This window comes from Schistocerca gregaria, chromosome 7 (genome assembly GCF_023897955.1).
Source record: "Schistocerca gregaria isolate iqSchGreg1 chromosome 7, iqSchGreg1.2, whole genome shotgun sequence".
NCBI lineage: Eukaryota > Metazoa > Arthropoda > Insecta > Orthoptera > Acrididae > Schistocerca > Schistocerca gregaria.
The window spans coordinates 556,050,192-556,056,095 of record NC_064926.1 but is presented as its reverse complement, the minus strand read 5'-3'; positions in this window follow the sequence as shown (position 1 = coordinate 556,056,095).

Genomic DNA, 5,904 nt, shown 5'->3' with positions numbered 1-5,904 from the left:
ACATAACCACAAGTACAAAACAAATCAGGGAAATGTCCTAATGAACAGATATCTCACATGATGATTGCATGTGATCTCGGAATTTCTCTTTTGCCACGTACACAACGCTCTAGCGTCTGAAGGAACGGACACCACACATATGAATTGTGTGCCTTGATGGGAAAATAATTGGCAGCCGCTGTAGCCGAGCGGTTCTAGGCACTTCAGTCTGTAAGCGCGCGAGCTCTATGGTCGCAGGTTCGAATCCTGCCTCGGGCATGGATGTGTGTGATATCCTTAGGTTAGTTAGGTTTAAGTTGTTCTAAGTTCTAGGGGACTGATGACTTCAGATGTTAAGTACCATAGTCCTCAGAGCTGTTTGAACCATTTTTTTGGGTAATTAAATACACCTTCAGTGCGGATACATTCTTCATTCGACCTCTTACAGAATTCAGTTGAGGCTGCGAGCAGTAAGGTTAATGGACAGGAGACACTACGTATGTAGTGTGCGACGTAAGGGAATTTGGGTTGGGCGGAAAGCGTTCTCGGTTAGTCCAAGTGGTTCTCATGAACGCTCGCGATAAGCGAGAAATCCGAGTTGGAGATCCCTTTCGGCGCTAATTTTCAGTTGTCGCCGGTGGATTTACTTCAGTGCCCACTTGTAGCGGATGTAGATATTTCTCTCCCGTCAGTATTTTGGCAAGTCACAAAAGACTGACACTGGAATGCGGCCAGCAAATAACTGAAAACCTTGGGTACAAGTGCTACTTTGAGATGAAGGTGTTGGCTGAGGACGGTACTTCGAGGCGAGTCGTATCGAACCAATTACAAGATTTTAATTAAAGAAGTTTCATCTCTGTCCGTTTTTATCTTTTACAGCAAGTTTAAGTACCATGGCCGTTATCCCTTGATGTCTTAACATATATCCCCTCTTCCTGTCAATAGTTTCCACGTGTTCCGCTCCTCGCTGATTCTGTGAAGAATTTCCCACGTATTATCTACGTCCACCCAATTTTCAACGTCCTTTCGTAGCACCACGTTTTAAACGGAACGAATCTCTTCCTTTCCAGTTTTTCCACAGTCCGTGATTCACGCTCATGCAATGCTATTCTCGAATGTACAATCTCAGAAATTTTTTCGTTCTATAAAGGTCGATGTTTGATATTAGTATACTTCCTTCGACTAAGATGCCCTCTTTTCGTGGCTGCTCTGCTTTTTGTATCTTTCTCACTTGGATCTTCATGTGTTGTTTTACTTCCAAGGTAGCAGAATTCCTTCAATTCTCGACTATGTCTACTTCATCGCCCTCAATTTTGGTGTTGAGTTTACCGCTAAATTCGTTGTCGCTACCCCTCAATACATCACCCTTCTTCGATTTAATTTAATTCCATGTTTTATGCTCATCAGATTGCTTGTTTTATTTAACAGATACTGCAGTTCTTGCGTCTTCAAGGCGTAGATTAGCCAGCACGGATGAAAGTCCGAGTCCTATATCCCTTCTAATTCGACAATTCTCTCATGGTTCAGTTTTCACTCTCTTCCTTCTCGTATATATTACACGTAATCTTTCCTGGTCTTCCATTCCAATTTTCACCTTCTTTCTTCTCCTGCATATTACACCTCTTTCACTACAGTTTACTTCTATTTTCTTGGGAAGAACACCTTGTGGTTCAAATGGCTCTGAGCACTATGGGACTCAACTGCTGTGGTCATTAGTCCCCAAGAACTTAGAACTACTTAAACCTAACTAACCTAAGGACATCACACACATCCATGCCCGAGGCAGGATTCGAACCTGCGACCGTAGCAGTCGCACGGTTCCGGACTGCGCGCCTAGAACCGCGAGACCACCGCGGCCGGCGAAGAACACCTTGTACTATTTTACAACGTCAACACTTTTTCTAGGGCGGCAAATCCTACGAAGGTGTCTCAATTATTCGTATGTCTTGCTTTCCACTATCTAGTGCAACGAAAGTTGTCTCTCTGGTGTCTTTACCTTTCTTAAAACCAAAATGACGGTCATCTGGGAACTTCTCAATTTTATTTTTTGTTCTTCTGTACACTATTTTGTCAGAAATTGGGATGCTTCAGGCATTTCGCTGCCTCAGCTGCATTTTTCACACTTACCTGCCCCTGGGCTCTTCGGCATTGTGCTAATGTATTTTTCAAAAACTCTAATAGTATATCTCCAGTCATGAGACTCAAGACATGCCATCAGACTCTTACACATCAACTTCGACACCACCTGTTTGTCACTTTACCCAGTAATTTTAAAAAATTCCAAGGTAAGTAAGAGAACTACTTGTATGAACATCAAGAGCTCAGATGGAAACACAGTTGTAAGCAAAGAAGGGAAAGCAGAAAGGTGGCAGGAGTATATAGAGGTCTATAAAAGGGCGATGTACTTGAGGACAATATTATGGAAATGGAAGAGGATGTAGATGAAGATGAAATGGGAGATACGATACTGCGTGAAGAGTTTGACAGAGCACTGAAAGACCTGAGTCGAAACAAGGCCCCAGGAGTAGACAACATTCCATTGGAACTACTGACGGCCTTGGGAGAGCCAGTCCTGACAAAACTCTACCATCTGGTAAATGTATGAGACAGGCGAAATACCCTCAGACTTCAAGAAGAATATAATAATTCCAATCCCAAAGAAAGCAGGTGTTGACAGATGTGAAAATTACCGAACTATCAGTTTAATAAGTCACAGGTGCAAAATACTAACTCGAATTCTTTACAGACGAATGGAAAAACTAGTAGAAGCCGACCTCGGGGAAGATCAGTTTGGATTCCGTAGAAATGTTGGAACACGTAAGGCAATATTGACCCTACGACTTATCTTAGAAGTTAGATTAAGGAAGGGCGAACCTACGTTTCTAGCATTTGTAGACTTAGAGAAAGCTTTTGACAATGTTGACTGGAATACTCTCTTTCAAATTCTGAAGGTGGCAGGGGTAAAATACAGGGAGTGAAAGGCTATTTACATTTTTTACAGACACCAGATGGCAGTTATTAGAGTCGAGGGACATGAAAGGGAAGGAGTGGCTGGGAAGGGAGTGAGACAGGGTTGTAGTCTCTCCCCGATGTTATTCAATCTGTATATTGAGCAAGCAGTGAAGGAAACAAAAGAAAAATTCGGAGTAGGCATTAAAATTCATGGAGAAGAAATAAAAACTTTGAGGTTCGCCGATGACATCGTAATTCTGTCAGAGACAGCAAAGGACTTGGAAGAGCAGTTGAATGGAATGGATAGTGTCTTGAAAGGAGGATATAAGATGAACATTAACAAAAGCAAATCGAGCATAATGGAATGTAGTCGAATTAAGTCGGGCGATGCTGAGGGAATTAGATTAGGAAATGAGACTCTTAAAGTAGTAAAGGAGTTTTGCTATTTGGGGAGAAAAATAACTGATGATGGTCGAAGTAGAGAGGATATAAAATGTAGACTGGCAATGGCAAGGAAAGCGTTTCTGAAGAAGAGAAATTTGTTAACATCGAAGTTTGTGGCACAACTTGACCAGAAGAAGCGACTGGTTGGCAGGACATCTTCCGAGGCATCAAGGGATCACCAATTTAGTATTGGAGGGCAGCGTGGAGGGTAAAAATCGTAGAGGGAGACCAAGAGATGACTACACTAAGCAGATTCAGAAGAATGTAGGTTGCAGTAGGTACTGGGAGATGAAGAAGCTTTAACAGGATAGAGTAGCATGGAGAGCTGCATCAAACCAGTCTCAGGACGTGTGTGTGTGTGTGTGTGTGTGTGTGTGTGTGTGTGTGTGTGTGTGTGTGTTCTTTCACATCACGAAACGTTTCTACTACAGATACTAAAACGTATTGTCATTTAGGCGAATAGTAACCATCGGCTATTGAAATGCACTTCTATAGCATGAGTCGAATATTTTGTTGCTTATCGAACCAACTACTTTATTGCTTTTCTTTGTTTTGTAATTCACATATGTTTGATTTATTTCATTCAGTATAAAAAATATGTAACTTTTTATTTGAATATGTGTCTTGCCCTTAGAAGCTTTAGCGGTATAGTGTATTATAAGCGGCGATTAAAAAAATTCCTTTCCTAAAGCCGTAGGGATCGAAGGCCGTACAGCCCAGGGCCGGTATGCCAATCAGAAAAAACCACAATAAACACTGAAGTAATCATCTAGCCGACGCACCACGTTGAATATATCCGTTTGATAAAGCACCGTGTCTTACTGCATGAAGAAGTCCGTAACTGCCTGAAGCATAAGGGGCTCTCAAAAAAAAAAAAAAAAAAAAAAAAAAAAAAAAAAAAAAAAAACAAGCCGGAGGCTTAATTACAGAAACCAGTACCTGTATGTTTGAAGTATTGAACCTGGCTGTTGAGACACTCGTCCCATTGTGATGGAAGGTGGCGAATTGCTGTCTCATAAAATTCACAGGGCTGCGATGTGAGCCATTTCCGCACGTACAGCTAGACTTTCTCGTCCGAGGTGAATCTTTTGCCCCTCAGAGCCTTTTTAAGAAGGCCAAAAATGATGTAATTACAGAGAGAGAGAGAGAGAGAGAGAGAGAGGTCTGGACTGTATAGAAGGTGGCCTAGGACCTCACATTTGAATTTCTGTAGGAGTGCCGCGACTTTGTTGGCCGTACGAGACTTTGCATTGTCGTGGAGCAGAATGAACCCACTGGTGAGACTGCCGGATTTGATCGCTTGGCGAAGGGTGGTCATGATTTGCGAGTAACGCTGGGCATTCGCTCTTGTCCCGTACTGCACTAAGTGAATCAGAAGGGACCATCTTGGTCGAAGGAGAACGTTAGCACAACCTTTCCTGTGCTCGTGTGGACGATGGCGTCCAGCTGTACGTGCGCAACTGATTAACATCGCAGCCCCGGGAATTTTGTGATACAGCCGTTCACCGCCTTGTTTCACAGTGGATCAAGTGTCTCAACAGCCAGGGTCATCACTTCCAACATACAGGTATTGCTTTTTGTAATTATGACTCCGGCTCCTTTCTTTTTTAGAGCCCCTTATAACCCCTCGTCCGACAGGAAGCGTCGATCCTTCAATGCCTCTTTCAAGAGACGTGATAATCGCATTGATAGGGATCAGGACTGTAGGGTGGGTTCTAGAGTTCGCGTATCTTCGGCCTTACGACATTTGCAGTATGGGGAGGTGAGTTATTATGAAGCAGCAGCAGCACCCATGCCGCATTCCACAATCGTTGTTTTCGATAGACATGTTGCCAATTACAAATTCTTCATTTTCCGAGGCAACTCTGCCGGTGTTCGGCCTTCAGAAATCAGGAACATTAAAATCAGCCCATTGGTCCTGTTTGGAGGTCTTAGATCCGTTTTCTCATTTACCACACGCACGACGGAAAGACACAATAATCGCTAGCCTTGTAAGGTGTCAGGCAAATTCAACACCTTCCATGAAAACCCTGACATGATAAGCAAATCCAGTAGTATGTCACATAGCTCCGAATATATCGTGACATTAAATTAACCAAAGTAATACGAGTAACGAGTGAGGAAATGGAATACCACAGATTAATACAAGAATGCCTAAATGCATGTCATACCTTCCCACCGTGGGACAGACGCAGTTCCGAGGGCAGAAACGAGAACAGAAGCCGAGAGCAAAACCGTGTTAAGCTAGAAGGCCCTATGATAAGGGACGGACTGGACACCATGTCGCCAGCCTACCGCTAAGACCACACCACCAGTAAGTTTTAGAGTGAGACTTTTTAGCGTCTCTGTTACATTAGGACCACACCCCAGCCCATGTTAAAATATAGAGCCCTCTAGAAGAACAGTATAGATCTTACGATAGCGCTAAAAGGACCACACCAGCTGCAAGTTTTAGCGTGAGACTTTTTCACGTCTCTGTTACGTTGCAAACTTTAAAAACATTGCCCCCAGCTAATTCCACAAAAGGAC